The following is a 12,638-nucleotide window of genomic DNA, read 5'->3' as shown; positions in this document are numbered from 1 at the left end:
ATGGTTTCAACACATAGACCAACATTTAAGATCTCCATATCAGAACTTGTGCAGGCTGTGTAATGCAAAAATGTTATTCCACAGTAATAAAAACCACCGGGTTATAATTATTTAGGATTATTGAAAAAATTATGCTAGGTAGCCAGAATGATTGGAGGGAAGAGAATGCTGTTAATTTAAGGGCAATAGGTTGGAATACGGAAGTGATCTCTTGGAGTTTAGATCCCATAATTACTAAATATCTATGGAAACAATCCATGTTGGTGTTTGGAAACAACACTCCATGAATATTTTTTATGTTTCTATATGGTCAGAGCTTTGAGAGCAAAGAACACTGGTACTTGGGTTTAAGGAGGATTGAATGGTAAACATGACTTCGAAGTTAGACATTGTGTATTGCTCCAAGGGAATGTAAAGTAGGCTCTCCCCTGGATCCATTTACTTAGATTCTAAGTACAGTAAATTTGGAGCATTTCTTTACATTTCAGACTCATGAAAGAGCTAAAGACCTTCCCTCCATCTCCCCTATCCTCCCCCAGAGAGGATTTGTCTGTATTCCAGAACAAAGGTCTCCTTCACTCTATCTCCAGAGCATGTACGAGCTGCCCTGCACATGCTCCAGGTTTCATAACTGCATCTCCTCTGGTGTAACCACTGCATGCAGTGACATTTCGCTGTCATTGCATTACCCTGCGGAGGACTGGGGCACATCGAATCAGTGCTGCTCAGATTGCTCTGTGAATAAATAAAAAAGTCTGTTTTCTGATCCAGAAATATAGTGTTCCTGTTAATAGATGGTAGATACATATGGATATAGATGATACGGATATAGATTATTATAGAGAGATACATACTCTGTATATATACACATATATAAATAAATATCATATATAAATGTATATGCATATATATGTGTATTATTGTATGTATTATATATGATTATATGTATATATATAATCATATATAAAATGTGTATATGCATGTATATGTGTGTGTGTACATCTATATGTCTATACAGGAGTCTCCCACTATCTGAAAGAAGAGCTTTCCTATGAAAATTTCTGTAGGCTGAAACAGCTTAAGTGAAGAAACAATTATCATTAATTTATATTAAAAATTTTTGAACATTTTCAGACCCAAAAAACAACCTCTCTTAAGCTTTTCTGAAAACTTAGGACACATCTTGCTAAGGATGCACAAAATAAATTGAGATAAAGTAGATGTTCACAGATACAGTTCAAAGTTACAGTGGCTTGAGATGCTGAGATGCTGAGATGCATCTTTCCTGGGGAAAGAGCTTGGGGGGCCACTCTGGCTGCTAAGGGTGAGTTTGCTGCAAAACACATGCCGAACGCTATTTTTGCTTTTCACCTTTTCCTGTAAAAGTAGAAGTCCTTTTCGCATTTCTTTTAGTTAGCAAAAACACGTACAAATGCAGGTCTTTCATAAAAGCAAAGTGGCCTAATATAAACTTTTGAAAAGCGGGGTATGCCTGCTTGAGTGTGTGTGTGTGTGTGTGTGTGTGTGTGTGTGTGTGTAAAACTGCAGCAGGCTATCCTGTTAGCAGGGTAATACCTAAGGTCCTGCATAGTTTCAGACCTAACTGTTAGCATCAATTGTCTAGTCAGAGTAGTAGTCACTATAAATAGGATTGGGCTAGTCTTCTGAAATAGGATTTTTGAAGCAATGATCTATTTCATAAATAAAACAGTGCAGCTTAGGTAAGGATCATGCAGCTTCAATATTAATGATTTTAAGCTATTGAAAATAGCCTGAGAAAAGAAAAAAATGCAGGTCCTGAAATATAGAAAGAATACCATCTCACTTACTGGAAGAAGCAGTTAAGGAGATAAATAAGAATTTTTTATCCATGACAATAGGAAAATTCCCATTACCTGGCACTAATTAATGCCCTCTGGCTGTTGGAGTTGCTAATTTTGAAAAACATGAAATTTCAAATTGTGTTGAGATGGCTTGGGGTTAAGGTTTAAGGTACTTTAAATTAAATGGAGTTTTTCACAGTTATGTTTGTATACTCATACCTCCCATAGATGTTTCCTGGTCTTTGTGCCACTCCTGAAGGTGGTGGTTTATACCCCATTTACGGTAACTAAATGAATTGACTGAAATAGGTATTTCAATAGGTATTAGAAATAGTGGAGGGGGAGGATAGAGAAGGAATACAAGCAAAAGACAAGTGTTTTGGTCAAAGAAATTGTGATGAGCACTGGGTGTTATACGCAACTAATGAATCGTTGAACACTTACATCAAAAACTATTTTTTTTTCTGGGTGCTGGCTGTGGGAGACTCAGATCTGGGACTGGCCTAGTTGTCCAGGAAGCCTGGGGTGGGGTGAGAGGAAGAAGGGCACAGAGAGGCTTCAGCCACTCTGCCGAGATGCCCAGCAGTCCTGGGCGGTGTTCTGACCCCAGCTGCCCTTTGGTTTCTTCAGCCCAGGGGCACCTCTTATCAACAGATCCAACTCTGTCTTCCCCTCAGGTAGAAGGGACCCCAGCAGGCTCAGTTCTCTGAACATTGACTGAGCTCCTACTGAGTGTAGGTGACAGGGCTTCGGGAATACAGAGATAAATAGGATCTGGACCCTGCCCTCCAGAAACTGTTCAACTGGAGACAGCCAGGGAAGTCCAGGGGGCATAGAAACCCAAAGGACAGGGTTCTTGAGCGTCCAAGAAGGCTTCCCAAAGGGTATGCCCCCAGAAGCAGGCCAGGTATGTGGGCTAACTAAACATAAAAAAAAATAAATTCCACATTTCCATAACTAAAAAAAGTGTGTAATCCAGGTTCTTAGGCCAATTCTAAAACATAATGCGGTTATATTTTTTCTTGTTCTTTTTTAAAAATTTTATTTTATTTAAATTGAATTAATTAACATATAGTGTATTATTAGTTTCAGTGGTAGAGTTTAGGGATTCATCAGTTGCATAGAACACCCAGTGTTCATTACATCAAGTGCCCTCCTTAATGCCATGACCCAATTACCCCATCCCCCCACTCACCTCCCCTCCAGCAGCCTTCAGTTTGTTTCCTATAGTTAAAAGTCTTTTATGGTTTGTCTCCCTCTCTGATCTGACCTTATTTTATTTTTCCTTCCCTTCCCCTATGATCCTCTGTTTTGTTTCTTAAATTCCACATATCAGTGAGATCATATGATAATTGTCTTTCTCTGATTGACTTATTTCGCTTAGCATAATCCCCTCTAGTTCCATCCATGTCATTGAAAATGGCAAGATTTCATTCTTTTTTTTTTAAGTCTAATAAAGTTTATTGGTTTTCTTTGATTGCCTCTGTTCCAGATTTAGAAGGGCTCTCTGGGTTCTTCTGGCCTTGTTTTCAGGCTGCTGCTACTCTGGCTTTTAAGGCCCTTTTTTTGCTTCTTGAACTTTTGTACCTCCTGGAAAACCCGAATGCACAGGGCCTTCTTGGTTGCGCAGCGTTGATGGCCTTTCCGGTGATACAGAGGGGGAAAGGTGTACTCAATCCCCAGCTCCTTGCATGTTTTCTCAAAGACACCGTAGTTGGTCTTAATGGAGGTTTTTGAGCATCTTTTTCCTCTGGTCGATGCTCATCAGCAGATAGTGCTTGTGGGCTTTGTCCTTTCAATGTTTCTGCATATGTTCTTCATAATTGCTAATCTTGACAGTCAAGGCAACAATTCGAGCCTCCAGGGAGCTAGTGTCCTCAGGGTTTGCCACAATCTTGTTCGTCAACTGCTCTTGCTTGATTTTTAGTTTCTCTTTCTGGTTGGCCATTTCCAAAGACAAGAGTCTTCTCATGACATCATCAAACCTGGTTTCTGGGTGCCATATCCCTGAACGGCTGGGAGGATAACAACTTGAGGAGAGGAAAGGCCCCATTGGCAGGAGGGAGGCCTGGCACTTGCTCTGCCCAGCAGCCCAAGGACTCAGATTTCATTATTTTTGATGGCTGAGTAATATTCCATTATGTGTGTGTGTGTGTGTGTGTGTGTGTGTGTGTGTGTACATATATATATCACATCTTCTTTATCCATTCATCTGTCAGTGGACATCTGGGCTCTTTCCATGGTTTGGCTATTATGGGCATTGCTGCTATAAACATTGGGGTGCAGGTGACCCTTAGGATCACTATGTTCGTATCCTTTGGGTAAATATCTGGTAGTGCAATTGCTGGGTTGTAGGGTAGTTCTACTTTTAACTTTTTGAGGAACCTCCATACTGTTTTTTAGAGTGGCTGTACTAGTTTGCATTCCCACCAGCAGTGTAAGAGGGTTCCCCTTTCTCTGCGTAATGCTGTTATATTTTAAGCAGTAGTTTTACTGCTGAACTATGCACCCACATTTCCTATTGTGCTTCTGTTCTTGATGTTAGTAAACACAAAATCAGGGCCTTATTAGAACCAAAGAAAGAAAGCACTTTAGGAGTGGATTGTAACAAAGGGAGTAATGGAAGAGAAAGGAGAGATGGATGTGCATTTGCCCTGACATTTCAAACATAAAGACACTGCATAAAGATTTAGCTCCTATTAAGTTCTCTTCTGGAACAGAATCTTGCTGGATCTCTTTGGCTAACCTTGGAGAGGATGAAAGTCACTGATAGAAAATTGAACAGTGTCATTCACCTTTTACAGATTAGCCAGGTAGCTTGAGCTACCGAGAGCCTGAGCTACTTTGGAGAAAATGTGACATATATGGCTTTCATATACCCAACAGGCAGAAAATGAAATAATTTATAATGAACATGAACTGAATGACCTCTGCATGTCACTTCTAGCAACTATCTATTTTTGCTCACTACATAGACTATGGCTGCAAGCCCTGCTGTGTATACTCTTTAATCCGCACTGCCCCATGCATCTTTAAGAGAACTGTATGATCAGCAATTTCAAGATCCCTAAATGTGCATGATTAATATCAGTGGAGGTTAATTATAGCTACCCATAAAGCTTCATTACAATCTAGCAGAGAATAAAACCAATCTGAACATTTTAATTATAATATAAATTATAATTATTTAGTCAGAGTAGTAGTCACTGTAAATAGGGTTGGACTAGTCTTCTGAAATGGGATTTTTGAAACAATGATCTATTTCATAAATAAAACAGTGCAGCTTAAGTAACGATCCTGCAGCTTCAATATTAATGATTTTGGTTGAAACTCTAACTACTCTTCTGAATATCATGTAAAGTAAGTAAAAAGGAAAATGTACATTTTGTCTTGTCTTATGGTAGACAACTCTAAATTGATCTTAATCATTGTTTCTTGTCATATTAACATGAGTAGTCCGTACATGCCTTTTTATATATTGTCTTGTTTTTAACACCACAGGAACTCTCATAAACATACAATAATTAGAACATCATCTGTAAAACACACCCATCTACATGCTCCTCAAAGGACAGAATCTGTAAATATTTCAGATATCTGTTAAATGTTCAATTGAAAAAGGATGAGCACTAACATTTAACAATAAGCGACTGAAAAAAAAGTAGAGATAAAATTTTTCAACTGAGGACTGTCTCAGAAAGCTTCTTTAGAGAAAGCAACAGACATTGGATTATTGATACTTATTGGTAATAATAGTACAGTTTGAAGTGTAATAGTAAGAGCCAGAATCAAGGTCTCAGAGAATTATTGAATATACTCTTAGACCTATATTATATAATATTTTCATATCCAAGTATAGCTTTGCCATTAGCCCAGTGAAATTGCTTTAAGATTTCTGAACTCCAGAAGTGTAGGAGAACACATTTGTGTTGCATGGTAATTTCTAACAGCAGCAATAGGAAACAAAGAATTTTTAAGCTCTTTTTTAGGCAAAATTAGTATATAACATATTAGTTTCAAGTGTACCACACAATAATTTGATATTTGCATGCATTATGTAATGAAATGCTATCACAGTAAGTCATTACCATTTGTCACCATATAATCGACCCCCTTTACCCTTTTCACTCAGCCCCCAAAATCCCTCCCCTTTCATAACCACCAATCTGTTCTCTATATCTACTAGTTTTGTTTGGTTTTGTTTGTCTTGTTTTTGGATTCCACATATAAGTGAAATCATTGGTATTTGTCTTTCTCTGTCTTACTTATTTCAATTAGCATGATACTCTCAAAGTCTATCCATGTTGTCCCAAATGGCAAGATTTCCTTCTTTTTTATGCCTGAGTAGTATTCCTTTGTGTGTGTGTTGGGGGGGATAGAGATAGATATAGATATAGACATAGATATAGGTAATATTATTTATCCATTCATCCAGCCATGGACACTTAGGTTGTTTTCATATCTTGACCATTGTAAATAATGCTGCAATAAACCTAAGGCTGCATATATCTTTTTGAATTAGTGTGTGTGTGTGTGTGTGTGTGTGTGTGTGATAAACAGCCAGTAGTGGAATTACTGGTTTGTATGGCAATTCTATTTTAATTTTTTGAGGAATCTCCATACTGTTTTCTACAGTGGCTGCATCAATTAGCATTCCCACCAACAGCACATGAAGATTCCTTTTTCTCCACATTCTCACCAACACTTGTTATTTCTTTAGCTTTTGATTTTAGGCATTCTGATTGGTGTAAAGTGATAACTCATTGTGGTTTTGATTTTCATTTCCCTGATGATTAGTGATATTGAGCATCTTTTCATGTGCCTGTTGTCCATCTGTATGTCTTCTTGGGAAAAATGTCTATTTGGATCCTCTGCCCATTTTTAATCAGATTATTTGATTTTTGGTATTGCAAACTTGCATAAGTTCTTTATATATTTTAGTTATTAACTTCTTATTGGATATATCATTTGCAAATATTTTCTCCCATTTTCATTTTGTTGATGGTTTTCTTCACTGTGCAAAAACTTTTCATTTTCGTGTAGTCCCAATACTTTAATTTTGCTTTTGTTTCTCTTGCCTAAGATACATCTAAAAATTTTTTTATGGCTGATGTCAAAGAAATTATTGCCTATGTTTTCTACTAGGAGTTTTATGGTTTCAGGTTTCACATTTAAATCTTTAACTCATTTTGAGTTTATTTTTGTGTATGGTGTAAGGAAGTGGTCCGGTTTCATTCTTTTGCATGTAGCTGTCCAGTTTTCCCAGCACTGTTTGTTGAAGAGACTGTCTTTTCCCCATTGTATAGGCTCTTTTTTAAGGTATGAGATTAAACATTAAACATTTCATTTAAGTAACTATACATATTTTATTGCTATGTTTGATTTTGAATTCTTATGGAACTCAATTTTAATTTGTAATATTCATTCTATGTGTAATTTTATCCACCACACTTAACATCTCAGTACACTGCAATTTCAGCATCTTTAAATGGAAATTGTGTATCAAGGCAGTCCTATGGTGTATTTTCACCAGATTTCCTTAATGAGAGAGCATTATGAAAGAATGTCCGATATAAGTCAATAATATCTACCCAATAGCAGAAATGATCAATAAACTAGTGTCTATAAATTCATATTTTTAGATGAGAAAACTGCATTTAGGGTCTTGCATGCCTGCAGAAAATATTGAAAGTCAATGCAAATCAGAATGGTTGCTTCTGCAGTAGCAATTACTTTAAGGGACCTTTTAGATGGAGGAAATGTTTCTGTACAATAGATTTTCTGGTAGAGAATATAGTTGAGGCACAAACCTACTCCGTGGGTTTTTGCCACTACCAGAGATCAAGTATTGGGAATTTACCTTTCTCTTAATTGTTGCCGGTTCTTTTCTAGGAAAAAACCTAGCAGAGGTTATACTTTTCTTGAACAGACTCGTTGTAGAGAACAGAAATTAGAATTAGTATTCATGAAATACTCATAGAACTTTAATGCCCTGATTGGAAAAAGTCTTCAAGATTATTCTTGAAAATTATTTAATCTATAACATTTCATTTTGAGTTTTGCTCTGATATTTTCTCCAAATTTGTTTTAATTCTGAATATCCAACAAATAAAGAGTAGAGACCATCTGTTAAGTGGGTCTTTCAGATGAAGAAATGTCCCCATAATCCCTGTGAGTTCTTTGCCCAAAGAGAAGGAGTTAGCCTTCCCTTTCCATTTGTGTGTTTTACTCCACCCATCAGTGTTTCTTTATTCGACACATATCAATTACCATATGTAGAGCACTAATAGATGCTTACAATAAACATCACCATAAGAGGAAGTGCAACAACTAATGAGTTGGGCAGATAAATTAGAATATGATGTGTCACATATTTTAATAAAATGTTGAACCATGTACCGGCTGTTTATTCCAGTGAAGCTGTGTTCTATGTGAAAACTGGTTTTATATACATGTGTCCTTTACTTCTGGAATAGTCTATAAATTAGTGACTTTGTATACTGACTTACAAAAAAAATAAATCAGTTTATTATTTCAACAATCATTCACTAATTTTTCTCTAAAGTAATAGATAATCTCCTTGTCCTGGGGAACATAAATATTATTGAGGAAATGTTTTCATAAATAGTACCTATCTTTCACATAGCACAGCCTATTTTGAACTTACACAAGGGTTTTGGCCATATTCTCTTGTTATCAACTTATTCTGTAAATTTTTATCAAGTGCTTGATAACCTTTGATGTTGGTGTCAGTGAGGGACATGGTAAAACACTTTCAGAAAAGGGAGTTAATATTAATTAATGGGCTGCAGGGGACATAAATTTAAATTTTGGGGGCTATTCAAATATCATTATAAGACTTAATTAGTGTGTGTTAATCAATGTAATTATGCTCAAAGATGTGGTTTTGTTTACTCCTATCTTAAGGTACAAAGATTACTAATTATTTGAAGTGTGTTATCCACCAATTATCCACCACTCTGTCATAATTCAGTGCTTGGGATAATCTTGTGTCAGCAATGGAGGCACACTGTTCAGATCTCCCTCATTTGACTTTCAGCTGTGAGAAGTAGAGTTAGCTGAGAGCCTCTAAGGACAGGTTCCAACTTCAGGATCTGCTTCAGTATTCCTACTAAAGCCATGCCCTAGGTTATAGAATTTAATGAAGCTGTAACAAAGTATAAAACGATTTCTGCTGCTTCTTTATGTCATTATAGCAATCTACATTCCCAAATAGAATTCCAAAAACAAACAAAAACTTCATTTGGTGGCAATAATTTCTGAGCCACTTTAACCAAATCAATATAACAGTGCCCAGTGTTTCTATAACTGGTTAGAATACTTATCAGTTCTTATTAAAGCATAACATTTAAGTACAAAGGGCATTGCATTTATTTTTTTAAAGATTTTATTTATTTGACAGAGAGAGAGAGGCAGGCAGAGGGAGAGAGAGAGGCAGGCAGGGCTCCCCCCTGAGCAGAGAGCCGGATGCAGGACTAATCCGGGACCCTGGGATCATGACCTGAGCTGAAGGCAGATGCTCAACCAACTGAGCCACCCAGGTGCCCGAGGGCGTTTCATTTAAGTATGTAGTTGGCCACCGAACTTGCAGGCATTCTGCAATTTGCTTTTGATAGGCATGAAAAAAAAGTGGACTATAAAGTTTGGCTTCAGAGAACTTTAATTTTATAAGTACATCAAGAAAGTTCATGTTATTTTTTGCTACAACCTTTTAGTCATGGGCTCTATGGCTAAGCTTGAGAGTTATCAGTAACCCACATCAGTACCTACATATTGAAGGAAAGTTCCCTGCTTAACAAGATAACAGTGGTCCCCCTCTTATCCATGATTTCAATTTCTGAGGTTTCTTTTACCCGCAGCCAACTGCACTCTAGAAGTAGGTGATCCTCCTTCTGAAGACCATCAGTTCAATAATAGCTTCAACATGTCCAATATTCATTTCCTTTCAACTGATCACATAGGCGTTTTATCTCATGTCATCACAAGAAGGGTGAATACAGTGCAATAAGATATTCTGAGAGAACACATTCATATAACTTATTACATTGTTTTAATTATCCTATTTTATTATTATTGTTAATCTCTTGCTGTGTCTGATTTATAAATGAAACTTTATCATAGGTATGTATGCATAGGGAAAACATAGTATAGATAGGGTTCAGTACTGTCTGTGCTTTCAGGATCCACTGGGGGTCTTGCAATGTATCCTCACAGATAAAGGGGGGATACTGTAATTATACTATTATTAAAATATATATTATGAAGATAATAATGTCAAGGAGCACTTTCTATGGATCAGCTAACTTATTTGAACTTTACATTTTTATCTTAATTATTGAAAAATACCTAACGATTGTTTAGTATACACATTTTACAGTGGAAGAGAAACTGCAGAGTATTTAAATATTTCAGGTAAATTCAATCACCTCTTCAATGGCAAGATCAAGGTTCAAATCCAGTTAGATCTAACATGACAATGTTTTTTTCCCCCTTCATTATGCCACACTGATTCTCAACACAGTTACTCAAATATAATCTATAAACTTTTACACATGATAACTCGGTTTTATTCTGATAGTAGCCTTAGATTTTCATTAAAATGTTACTTTCTACCTAACACTAAATCATGTTTCATGATTAGATTATTCTGTTTTATCAGATGGATTAGTCCTGTAGGCTGGTTTGGGATCAAGGCCTCTCTTGGCCACATTCTTCCCACTCCATCATCATCCATTACACAAACAGCTTGTGACATTTATGAATCTTTTCATTAACTAAGAATAAAAGTTTTACAATTAAGTCAAAAAACAAAATAAAACAAAACATAAAATAAAATTGCCACCCACCTTGTGCTATTGGTTGTAAAAAGAAATCATAATAATAACATGTTCAGCACTTGAGTTTACTCAGTATGCATTTTATTTAGCACTGGTTCGTTCCCATTTTTCCATAAAAACTTAATGTTTTCCAAAAGAGGTAAAAAGTAATTCATCACAGAAAACAGTCACTATACAAAATGGTTGATATGAGAGAAGATATGAGAGAAAGGGCTCACAAAGCAAAACATTTGTGTCAGAAAGTATCTTACTACAGTTCTGAAAAACAAATTAGAAACTGGTTAAGCAAATAGAAGCAAAATATTTCATTTATTTTTGATATTAATAGGCTATTATCTCAGAGACTGACTTTGTGAAAAGAGTATGTATCTTTTATGTTTAATTTTGGATATTAATATAGTCACATTCCCAGTAGATACATGGAGCATATCATATCTAGAAATACATAATTTTTGTTTTCCCAGGCCTTTGTATTATATATTTTCTTACAGGCAAATGCATATTGAAAACACCCTTTAAAATTATTAATTATCTTGACAGAGAAAAAATGTTTTCCCTAAAGGGCATTTAGTAATGAAATTAAAATGAATTTACAATTTAAATTATTTTTTCCTCACTACATTTAACAGAAATATTACAAAGAGTCAGAAGACAAACTTAGATTTTTTTTCTTCTGCCGGGAGGTTGAAACATTAATCCAGAATGAAATCATCAAAATAAAAGTTTATAATTATAATGAATTCATAAGGATATTTCATGAAATTTAGGAAGCGAACTAAAAATGTATGGTTATGACATGATTTAAGATGGTGCATCAGTTTAAAATTGTTATATAAGCAATATATATTGGAGTTGCTTTGTTCAGGCTTTTATTTTGCTTATCCTAAAATATTTTTATAATTACACATTTAAAAGCAATACATAGTCAAATAAGTAAAAGCAATACATACTCATAATCAATAAATAGCTATTTAAACCTAAAATTTGATTATATAAGATTTTAATTTCTTGAACAAGTATAATCTTTTTAGAGCATAACATTAAACTGAAATAAAAGTGTTCACTGAAACTTGTTTATTTTGTTCAAATAAATATTTATGAGTGCCCAGTATCTGTCATGAGATAGAATATATAGTAGATAATATCTAAAGTATATATTTTATCCTTTATTCCTCGACATTAGTAATTAACAGATTTTTTTTTTAATGAAGAAAAAAAAAAACCTTTTCAAAATTACATGGAGAGGAAAGTAATTGAAGTGGTGATAATGACCACCAAAGCCTTGGAATATACAGAAACAAACTGTCCGTGCCAGATAATAGATCTAAAGCAACAAATGCAAAATGTATTTCTATTACCTTATTTGTCCATTTATGCAGAAAATCACAAGTGTAAATAATTACTAGAAAAAAATTTTCTGTATTTTTAACATTTATTGTCTTACATAATAATGAATAATAATGAATATACACATACATGACAGTAGTAACCAGCTAGTCAATTCACAATAAATTAGGCTATGCCAGTTTGTTTAACTCTATTCTGAAATCAACTTACTGACTCTTTGAAGAAGTTGTGGATGCTTTGTGTCATGCAATAATATTCATATATAAAGAATCCAAGTTTTAGGAAAAGATACAACTGTTGAAGATGCTCTCAGTGCTCTGGCTTATTATGTCAGCGCTCTCAAGTCTTTTATATACCACAGCTTCTTACTATGAGTACTTAAAACTCTTTGCTTAACGTTTTGTCTGGCCAAAAGATGCTTTATCTTTACACCTGGCAGGTCCTAAGTGCCAGAATTTACCAGCCTAGTAACAGCGTTTGACCAAAAATGAAGGGAATCTCATGCCTTTCAGAAGACATGTCTGAGGTAGGATTTCCACTATGTCCCAAAAGTCCCCACTGGGATGGAATTCCAATAGCCCAGAGCTCTAATACTTCCCTACAATCCCTG

The 12,638-nt window shown here is 35.4% G+C and overlaps 1 pseudogene; it reads right to left on the bottom strand.

Moving 5' to 3' along the window:
- Positions 1 to 3,277: 3,277 nt before the first annotated feature.
- LOC118525796 (small ribosomal subunit protein uS15m pseudogene) lies at positions 3,278 to 3,876 on the bottom strand (annotated as a pseudogene).
- Between the last annotated feature and the right edge of the window lie 8,762 nt (positions 3,877 to 12,638).

The sequence above is a fragment of the Halichoerus grypus genome, chromosome 4 (assembly GCF_964656455.1).
Source record: "Halichoerus grypus chromosome 4, mHalGry1.hap1.1, whole genome shotgun sequence".
Taxonomy (NCBI): domain Eukaryota; kingdom Metazoa; phylum Chordata; class Mammalia; order Carnivora; family Phocidae; genus Halichoerus; species Halichoerus grypus.
This window is presented reverse-complemented; position numbering and strand designations above follow the sequence as displayed.